The 10,666-nt window shown below is 41.3% G+C and overlaps 1 long non-coding RNA gene across 1 annotated transcript; it reads right to left on the bottom strand.

The window, feature by feature from the left end:
• Positions 1-6,230: 6,230 nt before the first annotated feature.
• Positions 6,231-10,414, bottom strand: LOC110695646. Its single transcript, XR_002506150.1, has 4 exons — positions 10,055-10,414; positions 8,912-8,984; positions 7,155-7,279; positions 6,231-6,787 (listed from the first exon to the last, which is right to left on the bottom strand). It is a non-coding gene; the product is annotated as an uncharacterized LOC110695646 (long non-coding RNA).
• Positions 10,415-10,666: the final 252 nt, after the last annotated feature.

Below are 10,666 nucleotides of genomic sequence, written 5' to 3'. Positions count from 1 at the left end.
CACCAGACGGACAACCGTTGCCTCGAACTTGGAATGTAGATAATCTTAAGAAATATTTCTTTTGAATGATGTAAATAGTCAAGAGCTACTTAATAAAAGTGCACTTACTATTCAATTTTGTACTAAGAGGGGCACGCCTACTAACAAATAGTCGGCTACTCTCCATGTTTAATTTTTATTACTTAAGAGGGGCATGTCGTCTGTACCTTCACAGTTGGCTACTCTCCATTGAGTATTTTACTCTATTTTCAGAGGGGCATGCCGTCTGTACCTTTACAGTCGGCTACTCTCCATTGAGTTTTTCACTCTATCTTCAGAGGGGCATGCCGTCTGTACCTTTACAGTCGGCTACTCTCCATTGAGTTTTTCACTCACAATAGGGGCATGCCGTCTGGACATATAGTCGGCTGCTCTCCATAAGAAGATGGCCGACTGGTTCCAAACACATAGCCACCCCCCTAATACTTAGCTAAAAAGATTAGGGCCTGGCCGACCCTGTGCCTAACAGGCGGCTACCCTCCTTTTACTTAGCACCTACGTTCACCAAGAACTTACCAAGGCCACAGGCCGAATGATCAGACCAGGCGCCAAGCCAACTGATCAAATCTACAAAACTAATACGACCTGTCCCAACATCATAGCAGGCGTCCGGCGGCATCCCTCCGGATGAAATTCGTCGCAGAGAGCAGCTCCCTTTTGGGTGGAACATTGTTCTATAAACTAATTACACGGCACTTATACGACTGTCCCCAAGGGCAACCACGTAGCCGTTTTTGAGACAAGGATAACTCTATCACTAACCAAACCAGTGGTAGCAGTTGACATCTGAGTCAGATGACCGCCTGTATTACTTGGGATAAATGCAGGGGGTACCTCTTGAGTTAATAGCCAACAAACATTGGCGAATCAAGGGGTCTAGCCGGCCTCCGCCGCCTGGTACCTCTACTTCTCAAGCAAGAGTGACGGCGACTGAGTAACTCCAACGTTAACTCATAGTCACTCCCTCAAATTTGGTAGGGAACCTAAAAGGTTTGAGTAGACCGCCTGTTTTTTGGCAAACAGGGGCACTCAAACCCCTATTCCTACTAGGTAACCTATTGAGTTAATAGCCAACAAACATTGGCGAATCAAGGGGATCAGCCGGCCTCCGCCGCCTGGTACCTCTACTACTCAATCTAGAGTGTGACGGAGACTAAGTAACTCCTATGTTAACTTATAGTCACTCCCTCAAACTTAGTATGGAGCCTAAAAGGTATGAGTCGTCCGCCTGTTTTTAGCAAACAGGGGCTCTCAATCACTACTCCTACTAGGTTAACAAATTATGAGTTAAAAGCCAACAAACATTGGCGAATAAAGGGAAACAACCGGTACCCGCCGCTTGTTATCTCTACTACTCAGTTCCTTGGCGACTAGGTAACACTCATGTTTACTTGGTCAGACCACTTTCCTACTTGGTTAAATTTACAAATGTCAGGACCGCCTGCCTAAAAAGGATCCAGTCTTTAAAATAGTTCGAATACCGATTGGATAAATGGCCGACTGATCGTCTATCCTGGAAACAGACAACCAGTCGTCCAGGGGCATAGGCGGCGTGACTAACTATCCGTACCTGTCTGCAACTATCGGCCATGAAAAACAGTCGGTCTAGTGAACAATTGGATATTAGAATATGGAATACTTAGACAAATTTGAAGCAAAACAAAAATTCATTAAAAAGAAGCCGGTCATTAAAGACCGGCAAAATATTCAAAAGCCCCGGCCCCCTGGCCGGGTAAATACAAAACAAACGGCACGCAGGCCGTGGAAAGAATACATAAAGCTTAAGAAGGGGGCAGATCTTCAATATTAGCAGCTGCCGCCTGGTCAGCACTCTTCTTGCTGGACTCGGCTTCAGCTGCATCCTTTTTTGATGCCTTACCCCCAAGCGGCACAAGCGCCACTACCGGCTCCTCCTCCTCCAACGCTTCCTCCAACGCCTCTTCCTCAGCAGCCGCCAGGATCTCCTGATTATATGTATCTTAACACTAGCGGTACGTTTTTTCCCAAGAGGCAAAGTCAGCATTGGGGAAGAGGCGGCCCCAAGTCATTCGCTGAATTTGAGCGGAGTCTTCCATCATCTCCCGGACCAGCTCTTTCTTCTCTTGCTCGGCCTTTTCCGAGAGCTCTTGGGTAAGACTCTTCTCTTGGGTCACCAGGCGTTCTTCTACGCTGGCCAAGGATTTCTCCAAGGCTTCGTAAGAGTACATTTTTAGGCGAAGAGGTTTCAGCTCGGCCTTGAGATTTGTGATGGTCGCCTCCAGCTCGTCATTCTTCTTCTGGGCCGCCTCTAACTGAGCCCGAACAGCGGCGGTAGCCTGCGCCTGATAATAAAGAATATCAATGGTCAGAACTTCATTTTGGGCAATTTGAAACATTGCCTTATCACAGTCAGAGGCGGCCATAGCTTTTGCAGCCTTTACCTCTTTGTTCTTCCGATCAAGCGGCTTGCGAAGGTCGTTCACTCGGAGCAGGGCCTAAGTACAAAGGAACAGGCGTCAGTTTCTAAACAAAAAGAAAACAGGCGTCCAGAAATTCAAATACTCAAAAATATGCTAAGTATACCTCAGCAAGGACCCCTGCAATCCCGTCTAAGTCAAGGGTGCCGACACCCCTGACCGCCTCCCTTTTAGCTGGAGGAACTGCCCTGATCATAGACTTGGCCATCTCTACCAAGTCAGGCTCCTGAGGGCCGGCTGCATCAAGCATAAACAAACGGATTAGACCTAGTAAAAAAGGGAGCGAGTCTAAAATTTACAAGGACAACTTCTTACTTCTAGGCGGCCAAGTTGGAGTTTTAGAAGAAGTGGTCGGCTGTTTCTCAGCCGCCACATGTTTCCTGGCAGAACCAGGAGAGCTCCCAACAGTCGTCTTCCGGGCATTGGGGTCCGGCTGTTGGGAAGATGAAGCTCTTGGAGCACCCGTCTAAAAAAGAAGAAAAAAAAAAGTCAGTATATGCATAAACACAACTCCAAAAAGAGGGTGAAAGGTTCGGAGCTCACCAAGGGTGCCCCCTTCTTGGGGGAGTCGCTTGAAGCTTGTTCCATGATAGAGGCCCGCAACATGGCCGCCGCAGTCTTGGAGGCGGTGATTTTGCTCATGGCGTCAGCTGCAAAAACAAACAGCAAAGTTAATAAAAGTCATAACAAGAAATGTATGGAACAACAGAGTATTCGACAGGCCGTCTACCTCTTGAGCACCGACTGCTTAGGCCACAGGCGGCCAAAAAGTACTCGTCGTAGAGCCATTTGAAGCTCGGGACGCAGTGCAGGGGTACTTGCTCTCGTACCCCTGAAGTAGAGTCGACCCTCGACTCTACTTTAAAGAGTCCTTTATCAAGGATCTCTTTCCTAGCCTTGGGGGGAACAGGCGGCATGCTACGGCCGCCTGCAAGAAGGGGAGGATTCCTGTTCCACCTATTGAAGCGCTTGTTCAGCTCAATGTCTGAACTCTCAATGATGAGGAAGGTGCTCCGCCAGTCCTTCCACTTGTTTGCTTTACCTTTTGTCATGAGGTAGCCCCTGTGGCTTGTCAATTGATACCAGCCGGTACCGCCTGTCTTAGGGGTCCGGCTGAGATAGTTCATATGGGCGAAAGCCTCGAAGCTCGGCTCCACCCCGTGCAGTTCGCACCCGGCCACATAGCCGAGTACGTTTACCCAGGAGTTTGGGGCTAACTGCCATAACCCCAACTCATACCCATCCAAGATCCGCTGAACAGCCGGATGTAATGGGAAGCGCAGCCCTGCCTTGATGGCCGCCTCGTAGCAGCCAAAGCAGGCGCTATCATAACTGGAACCAGCCGGCCAGACGACTGTGTCTTCTGGATCCGGCACAAACACTAGAAAGTCGGGGCCCATGGTGTGGTTTGCAATAAAGCTCTCCACTTTCTCTTGCATGGCTGTGATTCGGCCCCGAGGTACCATGCAGTAATAGGGGGTATTTAGCTCTCGGTGAGAGGCGGATGGTTCCGCCCAATTGTCCCCCTTCTCAACTGCGTGAGAAAGTCTCGCCTCTTGCAGGCGGCTGTTTTTCTCTTCTGTGTCCAAAGAAGCATGGCCAGAAGAGCTTGACTCGGAATCGTCCTCTGACGAGTCCGAAGAGGACGACTCCTCCCCTCTCCCGGAAGGGCCCGCCTCCTCTCTTTAAAAAGGAGCAGATTTGTTAACTGTTAAATGGGAAGGGGTCACTATGACTCCTCCCTCAGAATTGCCGGCTTTCAGGCCGCCTTGTTTCACTTCCACATCTGGCGCCTGGTCAGATGTTTCACTAAGCAGCACCCTGTGGGAGGAGCCGTCTGAATTTGAGATCCTAGCAGTCTTTTTCGTTCTGGCCATCCTGCTCTGCATAGACACAGATACAGTCGGACTTTGTATAAAGGGCAAAGATGGGTCCGGAAAAGGGCAGGCGGCACTCCTAGTCCTAGATTCAGCCGTCCCCGGTGACCGGCTGATCACTAACCTAGGTCGTGTCGTGTGCTTCCGTGGTGCCATTTCAAAAAATAAAAAGAAAATTAAGAGTAAGAGAACTGATAGTTACCTGAACGAGTGACGGTTGATGAAGTTCTGAAAATCCTGTGCAGTCGGCTTGTCAGAACAGGCGGTAGGCAGAAAAGGTCCGAAATGTCAGAGCAAGTTCAGGGGTCCGAATGTTCTCAAAAAGTTCTCAAAGTGTGAAAATGACTCAAGACAATCCTCCCTTATATAGGCGAAGTGAGAAGGCGAAGGGTCACTTTCAGAATTCAAAATTTGGGCGGGAAAATCTCTCGTCCTTTCGCCGACTGACACCTGTAGAAGGTCGCCGCCTGTTACAGTGCGACACCTGTCACAGGTAACACGTGACCAATCACGTGCCACCTGTGAGGGGCAAATGATTAGGGGATTTTGCTCCCACCAATCGGAATGCGCCACGTGGACCAATCAGGTCCTGCCAAGTGTCCCCCAGTTGGAACTGTCAGGGCTTGCCACGTGGCACGCGCTTATTCGTCCACCTTGGACCTGTTATGTCATGACATGTGGCATACTCCATGCCTAATGGAGAAACCGGCCACCCAGGCCCAACTTCTGAGGGAAGCCCAATCGGCCCTAGGTTAACCTAAACCTAGGATGGGCACGTTTCCCAAGGTTATAAATACCTCCCTTAATCCTCATTAAGGAAAAAAACGAAAAAACACATTAATTACACACAGTAATAACCGGCTGATCTCGCTAACAAAGCAGATTACCTACATTAAACACTCTCACCTAGTGAGACCTAATCACTTTAATTTCCGCATTAATTACTCCTTAATCAAGTACTAACTTGACCGTTGGAGGCGGAGCTCCCAGGAGTCTCCGTTATTTTTGCGTCCGTTTCCAGTCTCGGAATTGTAACTCTCCCGCAGGACATCAGAAAACCCCGAAACATTAATTATTTTAATTAAATTGTTCATTTAATTGCAAAAACCTACTAAAATGGGTTAAGCTACAAATATGAGTCAAGATTACCAAGTCAAAAGCCCAACTCCATGTACATCAAATAAAACCCTAACCCTAAGAGTCACTCACTCTATAAATAGAGCTCTCTCTATTTCATTTAGGGAGGAGAGGAGGAAAACAAGTAGAATCAAAATACAGAGAAAAACCTCTCAAATATTCTTCAGCACATCGCAAGTTACTAGTTCAACCTCTACATCAAATAGTCATTGATCGAGATCAAGCCTCGTCGGCCCTCAATCAAAACTCGAGTCAAAGTTCTGCATCAACTATCTTCGATCGTGATCAAGCCTCGACGACCCTCGTTCGAGAATCAAGTCAGCACATAAAACAAGCCAAAGCTAAAGTGTAGATCGAATCAGATGAGCAAATTAGAGATTGTACCCAGAAATTCTCAAGTTAATAAAATTAACACTTTGTTGCATTTGTTTTATATCTAAATTTGCAGATTTAAAATTTGTGCTTACAGTCCCAATATCAACTTCATCATCATCCGTAAGGAAACCTTGCTAACACCTATTCAGTGTCGTCAGCAAGGTTATTCTACCAATCAAGATCCGAGAGACGACTAATGCTTTTAGTAATTTGTACTTGAGTTGTTTTGTAAATTATGTAAGGATCCTTAATGATCCTACTGTTTCAGTTTGGCTTAGTGTGTATTTGTAATCAGTAAACCTTTTGCAAATCAAGCCTATATCAAAATAAAATACTGTAGCTTGAGTGATGCCATTGTCCAAGCAATACCTTTTACTACTATATAAACTTCAGTATACTCTAACAGACTAGTACTAGTAAAACAAAACATAACGTTTACGAATGACACTGAATCTACTACACAAAAACATCTATCGCCAAAAAAATTATCTATATAAATACTAACTTACACGAAGTATTAGACAAAGTAAATAAGCGCAATTGATAACCCTTTGTCAAACACAGAATTTACTAAACTGTAATGTGTGTCTATGACCTGAATAATTTGTATAAAAATCCTTCAAGATACACCTGTGCATACAAGTTTGAGTTTGACGGCCGCCAATAGATGTTTGGAGCTAATCAGAGTACTTGGATATCAACTTGTCAACATGAATGATGATATCATCAATGTGTGGTCGAACAGCAGCTTGAGGCTGAAGCATCCATGTCACAAACTGGTGAAGTGTATCAGGATATAGCGGCTTTGGTCCGGCTGGCCATTTTATCTGAACATTTACAATGGCCAATTGTAGGCTTCCACCAGATTCTCCCAACGCATACTCGAAGGGCGAGACACCATACCTGCAAATAGCAACATAGGTGATGTGACAAAAGATGTTTCTTTTTGCTAAACATATTATCATTCAAAATCCATTTACTCGGTTACTCAAAAATATTCAATCAGTCGGATTTCTCCTCATTTTCCCACCTTTTTATCGGGTTATTCCTACATTGTAATTGTAAAGGTACTCTGTAGAATCACAAACGCAATGAAATCTAGCGGAAATTTGATGCAACAGGATCTAAAAGGAAACTTTACTCCATAAAATTAACAGAAACCAGACAGAGCAAGTTGCAATATAGTAATCAAAGTAAAGATATTGGTGAATGAGTCACATTATGATCTTCACAGAGAAGACCAAAACTGTGTGTTAAAAATGGTACTTACATTATTGCGTACAATGTGCATCCTAGTGACCATATATCAGTTCTTTCATCGATATTGCACTAACTTGGACAATCCCACAACTCAGGAGCACGAAAAGGGGCAGAACAGTGTTCAGCTGCCCATTCCTGCAAAGTGTATCCCAATTTTTTAAGTACAATCAAGAACAGAATTATAAGAACAGAGAACCTAGTCCTAGTCCAACCACATCTCATCCCTTATCATAACCCTTATGTATGCAGACAAATACACTACATAAGATGATGTTTATAAACCTAGCTATAATGATTATATAGATGAAATTTTTTTATCACCAGATCCAATCAGAAAGGGCATTCCACCATTACTAGACAGCAAAATAGTAGCAACCCTGCCTCTCATGCAAGCATACTAGATTATAAAACGGAGAAACAAGTGCCTCTGATACTTTAACAAGTACGGGAAATTATGAGGTTTCATACTCAGAAGGACAATACAAGGTATACAACATTTATGGAACTATTTTGTTGGGGACATAATGGAAGATGCAAAAGAACTAGAATAGAGATTAATTTCTTGATATTTTGTTGCCACAAGGAGGTAAATCTAGTAGATAACTCCACTCTTTAAGAAGCTCTTCTCTTATGTTTCAATATGAACATTTGAAACATGAACATTTTTTCATAACTAAGGCCCAAATCTTGATATTTTTATGATTTTTGGTGAAATTATTTGTTTCTTTCCACCTAGACAAACCACATACTTTACAAGTCTGAAGACTTTCATTCTCCTTCCAATATAACATGCAATCATTCTCACAAGCATCAATATTTTCATAACTAAGGCCCAAATCTTGAATAATTTTCTTTGAATCACGATATGTTGTTGGCAAAGTGTTACCTTCGAGCAAAGCCTTTTTTATTAATTTCAGTATATTAGTGAAAGCCTTATTAGATAGACCATCAACACATTTGATTTGAAACAAATTAACCACAAATGACAACTTTGAGAAACCATTGCATCCAGGATACAACTGTTGTTCAGCATCTTTTATTAATTTTTCAAATTGTCCATGTGTCAGACTAGGCTTCTTAGGCTCTTTGTGACAGTTACTAGATGTGTTGATGTCATCACTCATAGCATCTTTATCTAAGGGATTATCATCTGGTTGTCCTAATGCATCATGGATCATATAGAACATGTCATCATTAAAATGCTCCCTACTATCATTTTTAGCCTTTTTTGGTGCTGGTGTATACTCCCCATGATATATCCAACGCACATATGATTTTACCATTCCATAGCCCAACAAATCAGCTCTCATTTCATCTTTGTTCTTGTGTTCAGAAAAATGACATTTTTTACAATGGCAAGGCAATTCATCATCATCATCAAAATCACAAAAAGCAAACTCAAGAAACTCTTCTATTCCCTTTCTATATAAAGGACTAAGTGTGTCAGGTAACAGCATCCATTCCAACCTTTTCTTCACAATTTCAGAACAATCCATATTGAAAATAAAAAAAAATTTAAATATCATTACAAATTTAAAAGGAAAATAAATAAAATAAATATAGAACAATAGGCCATGTTTTTCAAGCAGACTACATCATTAACATTATTTCAATATTATAAACATTATTTAAATATTATTACCATGTAGTGGCAAATGATCAATCAAATGGAAAAACATGTTATAATGGCAAACATAATCAAAATTAATTCTACATATTGGTGATAGACATCTTATATAATACAAAGATATGAAAGGTTGACTATACCTTATCCAAATGCACCGCAAAGTAGATATTATAAATTTGGTTGGAATCCCACTGGGAATGACACAAAGATAAACTACAACAAAATAGATAGAATTAGTTAAAAGGCAATCCATCTCATTAAACTTAAGATTAATGAAACAAAATAAGCATAGAGGTAATTATTAGGTTTTTTTTTTTGGGGGTGTTTAGAGAACCACAAGGACAAGAGATGAGAATGAATTCCAAGATACCAAACCGAGAGGGAAGCTCTAACCACTTGAGTTATCAAGCAATGCAAATTATACTATACAATTTCTTAATAGACTTCGAGTTAACATAGTGGACAATGACTATTGCTTCATACCTTAATTAGTAACTATTATATATAATTGCAACCTCACGTGGTCTCTCTATCAATCATTTGTTTTTTTAATTATTACTTGTAGTCTTATACCTTTGGAGGTCAATTATTAGCAACTTTGCATCTTTAGTGATTAAGAAAGATAAATTTAATGTAGCCAAAACATGAGATAGATATTCTATAATCTTAGACATGTAACTAAAGACCCACTATAAAAACAATGTGCATAAAGTATATACTTCACAACTTAAAGTTAGGCAATCTATAAACATACAAAGCAAACTCTAGAACAGAACATGATAATTTAGTAAATTCTAACATTACCATCACTTACTTGAGCTTAGTTTCATTGTAATTGCTATATCTTTGTATTTTCTAACAATTACAATTAAAATGAAGCAAATTAAATAATAAACAAAACCGGAAGAAAAGAGCATTTACTGATTAGTACTACATGTTGCAATTTATTAGAATTAGATTTAATAGAGCATCTTTCAAATAAAAAATAAAAATAAAAAAAATAAAAAAAAAAACTAATATAATATAGCCCCTAAAATTGTAGATCGATGATTAAAATATGAACAATATCCCCTAACTAATAGTGGGATATGAGACATACCCCCTGTATAATAATCCATGAAAATTTCTTAAATTTAACTACCCCAACTTATCAAACAAACCCCATCAAACTTAACAGTAATGATTAACCATGTTCCCAATCTAAAATGAAATACCTAGAAATTCAACAGTAAGGTTTTTTTCTAACATAGAAACTAAATTTAGGGGGAAGATGAATAGCTCACCCGAAGGAAGAAATGAATTGATGATTAAGAAGAGAGACCAAGGAAGACCGTATAAGATTTCTGAGCCGACGTCACCCGATGGTCGGCGCACCAAATTAACCCAAAGCGTCAATTTTGGGAGAATTTCCCAAAATTGAAGTAAGGAACCACTAATTATGTGAAATTTGTTTATTAATTCAAGCAAAGAGAGGATTTTACAAGCTAGGAGGAAATTGGAGGAGTTATATCCATGGCGGTAAGTGAGGAAGAGAGTGGGAAATTTCTAGAGTATCTTATTAAATAAAATAAGAAAGTGAGGTTTTAATGTTTTATATGTGAGAGAATATAAGTCTTAAAAACATAACTTTATCAACAATGAGCAGTTAAGTGATGCGTTTTACCAAAATTGAAACTTTACTCCAAAAATCATGACTTGCTTAGAGGAGGGAAAATTCCCGCTACATTTTTGGTGGGCTTGTATAGCTAAAACGTAGTCACGGGATAAATTGACTGTGGCTAATAGTTTATAAAATTGTATTGTAAATCTTGCCACTGATATTCTTATGGCTACAAAAAACACTTGTGCCACAAATACTTAATTTCCCGTGGCTAACTCCGTGGCACAAGAGTGCT

The sequence above is a fragment of the Chenopodium quinoa genome, unplaced genomic scaffold (genome assembly GCF_001683475.1).
Source record: "Chenopodium quinoa cultivar QQ74 unplaced genomic scaffold, ASM168347v1, whole genome shotgun sequence".
Lineage (NCBI taxonomy): Eukaryota > Viridiplantae > Streptophyta > Magnoliopsida > Caryophyllales > Amaranthaceae > Chenopodium > Chenopodium quinoa.
This window is presented reverse-complemented; position numbering and strand designations above follow the sequence as displayed.